Below are 12,386 nucleotides of genomic sequence, written 5' to 3'. Positions count from 1 at the left end.
TGGGATAGTGGATGGTGCCACTGCCTATGGCAGGGGGGGAATGAGATAATCTTCAAGGTCCCTTCCAACCTAAACCATTCAGGGATTCTACAATGGTTTTATTATTTTTGTTTTTAATACAAAGGCATACAGCTAAAAATGGGATAAAAAAGAAAAGTTTGAGTGGTATTTTAGTCTAAGGCTGACTTAGACATTACTAGAGCTACTGCGATACTCAAATTTTCAATATTGGGTACTGGCAGAGCAGATCTATACAAACTCTATGCTATAGACCCTAGAAAGAAGGTATAAACTGTGAGCTAACTCAGTGACAAATAATCCTTCTGTGAAGAGCACTTCACATAAACTGATGGAGAATTTCTGTAGAAACTCCTACCATGAAGCCACTCCACAGTGATTTTACTTGTGTATCTTACTCGGTGATTGGTGGTTGTGCCTTGCTGGTGTGAATCTCAGGACAGCACCTGAGATAACCCTGGGATGGGGACAGGCATCAGTCCAAGGAGAGAGATTTCTTTCCTTCTCTCCCCTGGTTTACAGCTGCTCTGTGGCTCTATCAGCTAGAAAACCCAGGAGCTCTCTCCTCTGCAAGGGTTTCAACACAGCCTGGCCATGCGGTCTCCACTCCACCCCTTGGGTTGTGTTGCGTGGGAGGTCAGGAATGCTGCTCATGTTCCATCAGGGAGAAACTGATTTTTCCCTACAACTTCCATATTGTAATCTTTTTACCCTCACTCATCTCCCTATAACATCTCACCACATTGCAAGTCATCTTTGAGGGCAAAAACACTCCCAAACCAAACAAACATGAAAAACACAGCAGAAAAAGTCACACTGCACAAGAAGGTTGCTTGAGACAACTAGTTCCAGGTGAAATTCAACTTAGGAGTGCCACACTGAGAAGCTTCCATAGCTTCTCTACATTTCAGTAACCTGGGGACAAAAGGCTGCACACTGAAGGCAATGCCATGGGATCATAACCATAATCTCTTACAAAAGTCCCTGGAAATTAATGTAATATATGGTCTTTGAGCCACTTCATGATAATGATTTTTAATGGATGTCATATAATACGACTGTAAATTAAACACCATAAAGACACGTGTAAAAAAATTATTAAACACACACACTCTAGATCATGACTATATAGATGAGAGAGCTTTTTGTAACTTCTAAAAATGAAGGATCAGGAGAAACAATCAGATAATCTCTCAGATCCACAAACTATTAGCTTGATTACTTTGCTGAAAGACAAAGAGTAAACACATCTTTACTTTTTATTCAATGTAATTTTCTAACATCCTATTTTTTCATAAACATTCAGGAAATACTAACTGAGGATTTTTGCTGCTTGTCACCACTGTTGTAATTCATTCAGTGTCCAAGCCTTTTGAACAGATCACATTCCTCATTGAAATACTATAAGAGGAAAGCACACATCAGCTTTTTCCCATCACATGACCAGAACTGATGTGGATGAGCCATATATTCCATCTGTGCAGCAGGAACAGGCACGATGCCTCACCAAGTACAGTGTACTACACATGCACTACAACATTTGCAAGGAAAAATGTACTGATCTAATCCCTACAACCTGCTCCTCCCCACAGAATTCTGCAGAGATAACTTAGAACTGCCTGCAGACCAGAAGAATTGTTCCAGCCACACCAGTTTCTTGCCAGGAGCCAACTTCCCCAGGCAGCAGTAAGGACCCTCTGACTCCCTTAAAAGAGTTTCTGCCAGTCCACCTCTGGCAGACAAATACAACAACTGCTTTGTAATCTTTTCATCTGCCTTGCTGTCATTCTCATTCCTTCCTGCATGTCCCTTTGAGAATATTAAATTGCTTATTAATTTGAGTTCCTTATTAGATCCCTTTGCTGTCTAAACCAGGTGATATTTCACTTTGTAATCCTGACTCCAAAGAGGTTCCATGTGTAAGCAAGCAATGAATGTCTCCTAGAGTGCACTGGAAATCAGTGCAGGGCAATCTTCTTTAAAACAGTTCAACGCTGGTGATTTATTTTTTTTAAATATTTATTATACAATAACACTCAAAGAACTTACTTCCTTTGAAGGAACATGAAGAGCAGATGAACAGAGACACAAATCGGAGGCTAATTATTCAAAATTGCCAGTAAAGTTCTAACAGCCCCCAGCATCTCATCTCATCTGTGCATTGCTGCACTAGGCTGTTGAAGTAACCGGCCCAGAGAGATGTGTCAGCTGGGCAGGCAGGAGCAAAGTGAAGTTAACTGCATCAGTCAGTCCTGCTCTGGCTACTCAGAACCACTTCTCAGACATAACACCACACAAATCACATGGGAGTTCAACGTCTCAAGACATGGGAGTAACTGCAGTTACACAACAAAAACACTTCACCCCAGCTCTGTACTGCCAAAATTGCCTGGCAAAATTGTCAGACAAGCCTTTTTCCCCCCTCAATATTTTCTTCACAGCAAGCAAACGATCCTGGGTACAAAGCAGCAGCCCTCTAATTTCACAGGAATTCCCAAGGCAGAACACAAGCCTTTTGCCCACTCTACCAATGTGTTCCCTACCTTTTCATCAGGGCATTGCTTCTACACTTTTCCTCTCTTGCTGTCAGCCAGGCTTTAACATAGACTTCTTGTTAAAGTTTCATTCCCTATAGAAACAGTAAAAATAAGAATCAAACAATGAACACATTTGTTGAAACTTACTTTCTGCACACTTCACTGCACCAGTCACATGAAATGAACACTGTGGGTTGCTGTAGGACTCCTGGCTAAGATAAGGTTATGTATCACTTCACCAAAAAAGTAAATTAAACCAGACTTTAAAGCCAAGAAACAAAATATCAAGTTTTATGCTGGGTTGATATTTTAAGAATGCAAACAACACTTAATGCTTTAAATCAAAATTAATCAAAGAAGAGATGAGCCAGCCACTTCAAATTACTTCACCTCTTCCATTATTTTCTGACAATCAATACCTTCTGTGTCCATTCCTAGGTGTTAGCCAGCTATCAAAGTGCTCTCTCAGCCCAAGAACCTTTCAAAATCTACTTCAAACCATTTTTCTTTGCAAGATTCGGATATTTAGGCAGATCCTTTTTACTCCACAATCAGCATCTGTCAGCGAGTCACCTTACCCCAATTCCTCTAGCAGTGGGTGATACAGTCTTCTTGCCCTTTACTGCCACAATTCAGAATTTTTCTTCAGATGTGGTGAACACCACCATGGCCACTCTTAAACACGGGTATCACCACAGACAGCTTGAACTTGTGTTTTACACTGAGGAACTTGCAAGCCCAGTGCTACCTTGAGCATTCTGAAGCAGCAGTTTTGCTGCTTCAAAGTCCACAGGACTGAGGACAGCACCTCACTGGAGGCACTGAGGGCTCCCAGAACAAGTCATTAGCACCAGCAAGGCTGTAGTCAAAAGTGAACTTTCTTTAAAGGAAGCTTCTATTCCCCCAAGACTTGTAGAACACCCTCAGAAGAGAATGGTGAGAAGACTGCAGCAAACAAAGTGTAACATAAGAGAGGCTGGGAACAAACACATCTCAGGAGGGTTGATGCAAACCATGAAAGATTTGCTTCCATTCCTGAAGTGGAAAAATCTGGGGAATTAGATTATCAGAATTGTATTTTTGGGATCACAAAGTTCAAGGTTCTGTTTGTAACACCAATCTACAAGGCCACTTCTTCAAGATCTCACAGGAACAATCAGCATTGTTAGTTCACTGCTCTGACAGCCCAGAGTGAATCCAGCCCCAGTGACTTCAAACCCACACAGCACCATGGACCTGCCCCACTTACAGCCAGGTACTTTCCAGTATCTGACTTTGAACATTTCCACTCAAGACTACAAAGAGAGAATGCAGGAGTAGCACAACATGATTTTCTCCAACTATACAATCATTAATATCAAGCTTCCAGGAGTGCCAGAAATTAGAAGTTTTGGGATCACCTGCAGACCTCAAGCACAGCTGAAAAAAGTCCAAGAAGCAGGCAGCATTAACACATGATTAATTTCCCCACGGACACTTCAAATGCTTCTTTTCTAGTCAGCTCTCTGGAAAACCAGTGAGGAGACTTAAATGAAAGCAAAAAAATATAGATTAGGCATCACAAGGAACACAGCCAGAACTGCTGCCAGTGTACTTGCAGGTCTATTTTCTATTACTTGCAGAACTTATTTACAACTAGTTTCTTGTCCTCTACATATCAAATAAAGGATCTACTTCTTCAAGAAACAAGAATGCAAAGGACTTACATCATTACCCAAATACAAACAGAACTTCTCACAGCATTTTCATTTTTAGTAGGACAATGTCTGTACTTCTTCTTCCCATTTCCTACTACAGTTCCACAAAAAACAGCAACAGAGAAAACAGGGCTAAAGTGATAAATGGCATTACTTTTTAGACCCTACTGCACACATCTGCACTCAGGGATGTTAGACAATACAGTAATTCTCAGAGCGCCACCAGCCTCCACTAAACTCCCTTTGACTGCATCAATTTTTATTCGAAAAGAAGAAAATCGACAATAACCCAAGAGAAAACCTAAGATTTTTCTGCCCTGCATCACTGGACTGGAAATGCTACCAAGTGTTCTGCAGGCCCATTCACAATCATCTGCACCAAGTCATGGTTTACATCTCTGATCCAACAGCTGAGGGGATAATCAAGAGAGCTCAGAAAACTTGGCAACAAAGGATCTCTAAGAGGTGCGGGGAAACAGCAAAGTGCTGGATAAAAGCACAGGGACAAAACAAAAGACCATGAATTCGGGAGAAGAAAACAGGAACGGAGCCAAGAACTGAGGGACAAGCAGACTTGCTCAGCAGTGCTGAGGAATAAAGAAAGATTAGGCCTAAATTCAGAGGCTAATCTAGATTCAGGAGGATGAATCTAAGTGAACAGGAACTGGACACCTACAGCACCAAAGCTCACAGGAGGAAGCACAGTGAGTGCCAGGGAGAAGGCAGGAAGGAACAGACTTCACCCTGAGGGTGAGATCTGGCATGTCCCACATCTCCTACACATTTCTCCCTCACTCACCAAACACTGCTTGTTTGTTTTTCAGTGCTGTTTGTAGTCTCAATCAAATCAAATCAAAGCATTTACTAAGAGGGTCTAACAATCATTTCAGTTGTGCCACAGAAAAATCCTGTGAAATTCAATCCTGCCTACAAAAATTCAGGAAAGAGATGTTCCAGTATCCCACAAGATTCATGACAGAGACAAATCTCAGTAGGGCCAGTTTGAAAACTCCCACTTTTCTTTCTAGATTACAGTATTTATGGCCAAAAGGCACCACCAAAGAATGGAAAGGATTTCTGAAATACAACTGTGTTTGTAGGGAGGGATGCAGAAAACAAATTGTAGAAAATCAGGGGGAGGACAGCCAAAATAAGCACTATAAAATGTAAATATTACTTCATCCAAAGCAGAGTTCAGCAGAGCAGCTTGTTCATGTTTTTGTATAACTATTTACTATACAACAACTTTATAAAAGAAGTTCCCCAAACAAAATGTTTTATTTTTCTTGACACAGTAGATAAAGGCAAATAAGAATAGAAAGTCTTCCAATATTGAGCTTCAAACCCAAAACCTGACACTGAAAATGTCAAACCCCATCAACCAAGAGTGACAGAAGTGACCTGCTTTCACCCTGCCGCATTTGGACACACATGCCAACCTCAGTTTTGTTTTGAAACCATTCTCTATCCAAATTAAATTTTGAATTCATGATGTGATAGAAGAAAAGACAGGTGGGGATTGTTTCTAACACTTTTTTCAACACTTAAAAACAACTTAGAGACTTAGAACATTTTTTGTGATTTTTTTTTCCTTTGGCCAGCAAAAATGTTCTGTAACATGAGAAAATGGGACCCAACCACACTGCAAATTATAGGCAGGGACAGCCATGGACAGACTGCAACTGCTGCCTGCAGCTCATCTGGAGCCCCCTGGAAAGGTTTAATGGAGGGATAACACTCACTAAAACCTCTCTCACCAGCAAAGCTCTACATCCACTTACCAAAATGTTCAGCATCTATTCCACAGAAAATAAGTGTGCAAGTACCACTACCAGCTCAGCTGCAAATACATCAATCAATTACCACCTATTGCCAGCTAAGCAATAAAAAACAACACTAGAATCTCCTCCAGAAAATCACCATAAATTAGCTGAGGAGCAATGACATGCCAAGGTAACTACTGCTGATCCTGATCTTGAAGTTAGGAATTTTGAGAATAACTCCTTAGGCCCACAGGTTTCTTCTGAAGCTCAAGCCAAAGCCAAAATTCAAGAGTCCAGCCCACAAAACCCTTCTCTGTGTTTGCATAAAGCTTGCACACAAGGTGGAGGCCATCTCTTGGGACTTTATTTATTTACATACATGTACTTACACATCACACTTATTGCCTGCTCACTTTCATTTCAGATGGCCAAACTGAAATAACTTTATTAATTAGTAATAATGATTTCCCTGACCCAGATTTTTAAAATACAAGATTTATGGTAAATATTAAACAGGGAGGCTATAACTGGCTAACTTCTAACATGCTCCTTATTCTTCTCATCCCATTTTTAGACCACAGTTCCTCCTCCTTTCACTCCCCTGCCATTATTACTTAGTTCACTCTGTATCAGCCTCCACAGTAACCATTATCTAATATACTCATTAGACACATGGACATTTTTCATAAATGTATTAGATAATGCAATATATTTTACATCTAATATATTGAAAAGGTAAAAATACAACATTTAAAATAGTCAAGCCAGCCAACACTTTCTGAAGTCTTTCATTTCCACTTCTCAATTTCCTCCTGGTACTGTTTCTGAGCTCTTTAGGGAACTACCAGTGACTAGTTCTGCATCACACACTGCTACTGAAATGAGTGTTATAGATCAAACCTCTGGGCATCACTGCCCTGCATGGTTTAATTTTGACTCTGGAGTCTGTGGGAGCACTTAATAAGCATCAGCAGCCTATTTCCAGAGCAGCCACAGACCAAACTTTCAAACCAGGCACAGACTGAACCTGAACTGAAGGACAGCAGAAAACATCCAAGGATTATTATGCCATACAGCAAAGAGCCTCATTAATTTCAAGTAATTAATTGGTCAGTAGCAGTGCTAGAAACAGCTGATTTTTAACAACAGTTGAACAGTAGTGATGCCTTCACAGCTTACACATATTCATCCCCTACCTGTTGGCTGTCATCAATTAAAATAAGGCATAGCTGGCCTTAGCTTCCACAGGGTTTGCTGCTCTTAGTGTGCCAAAAACTTGTGTCACAATTTGTGTCTGCAGTAGCAGATATTATTGCCATACAGAACTGATGTATAAGTGAGGAGACCAAGGGCATTTTCTGGGCTCTTGTCACCACCCAGTGCAGCTACAGCAGAAGGACAAGGGACAGGTAAGCTGAGCCCTGCACCCCTGCATGAGGGCAAGCTCAACCTCAACTTTCTTCAAGGGTCCTACATTTTTACAGGTTTGGTTTTGGAGGGAGACTGCAAAGTGGGGAGGGAACAGCCTGATTTGGATTTTGGGCTTTTTTTTTTGTTTGGATTTGTTATGAGTCAGCTTAACAAAAGTTTGAAGTTTGAATACATCCCAGAGAAACTGATTAAAACACTGCAACAAGCAAGATAAACATACTGGAAACACACCAATCATCACAAATTGCATCATGCTTTGTCAAGGCAGTCATAAAGAAATTATTTTAGTGTCTTTTTTTTTTTGCTCCTTTCATTATTAGTATTATTCAGTATTACGGTTCTTTCCAGGAAACTTCAGAAAAAATACCTCAGTTTTACAGCAACACGTGTATCAAAACCTTTACCACTAGAACCCTGTCACACAGCAACATAGCTGGAAACCACCAAACATAAATTTGAACTACATTACAAAGCTATATTGACTTTTTATTTTTTAATCCAACCTCAACTGGGCAACATTTGGCCTCCAAATTTCTGGTCATATCAACACCATATTTAAAGACTCAGGTCAAAGTTGAGGAAAGGACAAAAAACGGAACAAAGGCTTCCTGCAAGTCTTCACTTCAGGAAATAAATTTAAGATTGAGAAAGCTTTTGACTAAGTACCTATTGTGCTATTCCCATTCCAACCTGCCTGTGTTTGGCCAGGAAGCACAAATGTTTCTGCAGCCAGAGTTATAAAAAGCATTTCAACCTACTATGACTTGCAAAACTAACAGCAACTCAGCTGCTGGGGAGCATGATGGAAATAAAAAAGGATGTTGAATATTTAAGTGACGCTGCAAATTTCTTCTTGTATTAAAACCTCAAGGTTACCAAACCCCATTATCATCCAGCTTGGTTGAGGAATTGTCTTCCTCCCTGAAGAGTCACAAGACAGTTTTCTCCAGCTATCACACACTACAGCAGGAATTAACCTAGAAATTAGTAAACCCTCAGTGCAAAATCCTGCAGATTAAACACTGACAGACGGGCTTCTGGCATGGTGGTGCCCACAGCTCTGTCAGAGTCACACAGAACAGCTGTATTAGTTACAACCTCACGCCCCTTAGGGACCAGCTGGCTTTACTCCCTACCTTTCTACTTTCCATTTCAAGCACATATTTGAAATAGAAGCAGGTTATTGACATTGTTTCTAAGGCTTGACCTGCATCAGCTGCGTGCACCTGAGCCCTAGAGTGTGTGCCAGGCTATGTCAATATTTGTGCTTTTTCTAACTAATAATTAACTCTGGCTATATTAACTAGATAACTGCTAATATTGCCATTAACACATATAGTAATTCCATTAAGCACCATACTGGGGTTATGTCATACAGAATGAGCTGAAACACAAACCTGCAACCATATGGCTACAAAAAATATCAATACTCAGAGGTATGAAAATCTCAAATACTGGGAAAACATTTTTAAATAAGTCCCTGTTTAAAGAAAATAGTCCTGGTGCTTTTTGTCTTACTGCTTGCAGAAGTAGATCTTCTATTTCGTGCTGCTTTCCAATAAATTCACTTTTTAGAAGAGGCCATTGGGTAAAGCCTGTTCCAAAGGAGCAGAGGTCACTCAAACTTGAGGAAAGTACTCATCCAGCTGGAGCACAACATTTCCACAAGTAAAACATGTACATCACAGAAGCTCTAAAGGCTGTAAAGAAGCTTAACCTTTTTTGTTCTGTCTTTGAGATTCCATGCAATTTTCCCCTTCCTGAAGCAAACCACAGAAACTCTAATGCTCTGTTTTTGATAATTAAACTATTTCAATGCCAAGTCATGATAGCCCCTAAAAAACAGCTCCCTTTACCAGAGCTCCACTTTAATGCTCACTTTAAATAAACTTACAGACTCCTCAATACTCTAAAAGCTAGATTAAGTTTCTCCAGTACTCTAAATATAAGACTTTTTTTTAAGAGATGAGAAAAGCAAGAGACTCTTACAAAGTAAGACTTGCATGCTAGACACACAAACCAGAAATAATCCATTTACTCCCCCTTGACCTTTCTTGGCTAGACTAACTCAATTAGTACCCCTAAACCACCAGACACTTGCCAAGATAACATATTTGTGTTTAATCATTCAAAAAGTGAAATATTATGTACTGTAACGTAACACTTTTTACAGAAACCTCCAGTTGAGCAACAGTTCCAGAAAAAATTGTGAAATGAAGTAAAAAGCTGCCCAGAACACCATACTTCCACTCAAGTTAATTCAAAAAAATTAAGTTTCAGTACTAGGCAGAAAGTCAAGACCTCATTTTTAGCAAAGTAGAAGCGGCACATTTTTAAACGCAGCCTGTTTGGAATAACTTCGGAATAGCAACCATCACTGGGAAGTTACTGAATGCCATCATTCCCTGGCCAGCAACTTGTGCCACACGCAGACCTCATGACAGAACGACGATAAAAATGCCAGGGCTGATTTCTACAGCCGCTTCCAGCGCGTTGCATCAAGCCAGGTATAGGGTAACCCAGGCTGCCCAAGGGAAAGCCGGGACAGAAAGAAGCACCGTGGGGCTGAGCAGCGCCGGGCAATTCCGGCTGACGCAGCGGGGCTGCGCGGAAAACCCGCACATGGCTCTGGGGACACGCACACACACACACGCGGATCGGGGCAACGCGCACACACGGGCTTTGGGGAGCGCACAGAGCCGGCTCTGGGGACTGCACAGACACCCGCGGATTCGGGGACACGCACACACAGGGGTTTGGGGAAGGCGCACACACACAGGGTTTGGGGAAGGCGCACACGCCCGTGGATTCAGGGACACGCACACACAGGGGTTTGAGGAAGGCGCACACACACACACCCGCGGATTCAGGGACACGCACACACAGGGGTTTGGGGAAGGCACACACACACACAGGGTTTGGGGAAGGCGCACACACCCGCGGATTCGGGGACACGCACACACCCCGGCCCGCCGGCGTGCAGCCCGTACAACATGGCAGGTCGGCGGCGAGGGCTCGGCCGGCCTCGCGGCCCCGCCGCCCGGGGAGCCCCTCGGGCCCGGCGGGGGCTGGCGGGAGCCTCGAGCCGACGGGCACAAGGAGAAAGGAGAAAGTTTTCCCCCTCCCACCGCGGCCCAGCGGAAAGTTACCGCAGCCCCCGCGCCGCCTCAGCCCCCGGCCCGCCAGCGCCGGCCTCGCCGCCCCCGCTGACAGCCCCGCGCCCCTTCCCCGGCGGCCCCGGAACGCGGCAGCGCCCGACCCGCGGCATCGCCTCGGAGAACTCCCCGGCCCGCGCCCCGCGGCGGTGACAGCCCCGCCGCGCTCACCTCAGGCGGGTGCCGCGCTCCTCAGGGCGAGGAGCGGGTGGTGAAGGGGTTCGGGGGGCAGCGCGCTCGGTGCCCGTGCCCTTATCTCATCCCAGCGGAGCCCGGCTCGCCCCCGCCGCCTCCCGCCGTGTGGGCGGCTCAGGCGGGATCCCCCCTCCCCTCCGCCGCCATCTTGGCTGTCACGGGGCGGGGGAGGCGGGCGGCGACCCGTGATCGCGGCGGGGCGGGCGCGGGACGGCACTCGCCGGGTCCCGCGGCTCCTGAGGGGGGAGCGGCCGTGCCCCGCCGCCCACCGGGTTCCTTCTGAGCGCTCCCCCTCGCACCGCGGGTCCGCCGCTCCCGCCTTCCCCCTCACGGAACGCGGCCCCTCCGCTCCCGCCTTCCCCCTCACGGAACGCGGCGCCGGCGGCTCCGAGCCATGAAGGGGGGAGCGGGGCTCCCTAAGCGAAAGCGCCCAAAACACAGCGCGCAGACCACGGGCTCGACTGTGCCTCCCCCCACCTCAGCATTTTAATCTAGACAGCATCTTTAATTTAAACCGAAATTAATCTCCGGCCCAGATAGGCCGGGATTTGGCTCACCTGCGGCGCCCGTCGCCTGGACCCGGAGGAGGTGCCGGCTGTCTGGAAAACAAGGGATGAGAAAACCGAGGGATTTTCTGCAGGCTTGATGTAACCCGCAGCAGGCTGTTGCATCAAAGACTAGAAAAAGAACTCGAGACAAAAATAATCTTTTAAGAGCGTGCAGCTAAGATTAGTGCAGCGTGTCAAGATGTTGCTGAGCGCAACAGAACGAGTCCTGCCTGTGCCCACACAGAAATAAATACTACTTTTCTGGTACCTTGTCCATTACAACCCTGAGTTTCCTAATTTTATACCAAAGTGCTGATTAGGGATAGGTTCCAACCATACAATTTTGAGCTTGAATTCAGTCTTACCTCAGTTCTGGATGTTTAGCTTAAGGGTTTAGATGTGGCTCGTTGTGAAAGACATAAAATTCATATGAAATTCTGAATTTGTAATTACTGTGAATTTATCAAAACTGAACTGTTAATACTCAGATATGTTCAGACCTACTCTCTTGGTTTACCTCATCCCTTTGAAAATCTGACCAAATAGGAGAATGCAAAAGCCAAAAAGTATAAAATAACATTGGTTTTCCCCACATGCTTTTATTAATTAGATTGTTTGTAGCAGAAATGCTGCTCCTCGTACCCCCCATGTAGGAAACGTGGCTGGCACTAGTTGGTGTCTACCTGGGCAGCAGCACCCGTGTGCAAGCCTGCACATGCAGGCACAGCTCTGCGCTGCCAGGGTTGATGTTTGGGAGCTAAGTCTGTCTTGTTTTTTTCTCAACAGGCAGCAAACCGAGTAAGGAATGTGTCAGGGACTACAAGAACGTTCCCATTCCTTGTGTTTCTACGTGAAATGCATTTCCAGCCACACCCATAAAGAACTTGTCTCTCCAGACAGTACACAGTGGGGTAAGTGAGAGACCAAGAACCTAGAATGTCACTATTCACTACAGCAGGATGCTCTGTGTCCTTAAATTATCTGTTCTGGTAGAGACTTTTCTAAATCAATTTCCAATATATTTTAATCCTGGAAATGCTTT

The 12,386-nt window shown here is 44.2% G+C and overlaps 1 protein-coding gene across 2 annotated transcripts in view; it reads right to left on the bottom strand.

Moving 5' to 3' along the window:
• DENND4A (DENN domain containing 4A) overlaps window positions 1-10,949 on the bottom strand; it is a 48,599-nt gene extending 37,650 nt beyond the window's left edge. For both annotated transcript variants that reach the window (XM_059481800.1, XM_059481801.1), the window contains exons 1-2: window positions 10,773-10,949; window positions 2,562-2,647 (exon numbers count right to left, since the gene is read on the bottom strand). The gene's annotated coding sequence lies outside the window, so the exon portion shown is untranslated. The remainder of the gene's footprint in view (window positions 1-2,561; window positions 2,648-10,772) is intronic.
• Window positions 10,950-12,386: the final 1,437 nt, after the last annotated feature.

This window comes from Ammospiza nelsoni, chromosome 14, assembly GCF_027579445.1.
Source record: "Ammospiza nelsoni isolate bAmmNel1 chromosome 14, bAmmNel1.pri, whole genome shotgun sequence".
In the NCBI taxonomy this organism is placed as follows: Eukaryota; Metazoa; Chordata; class Aves; order Passeriformes; family Passerellidae; genus Ammospiza; species Ammospiza nelsoni.
The sequence above is the reverse complement of the archived record's forward strand: the minus strand, read 5'-3'. Positions and strand labels throughout refer to the sequence as shown.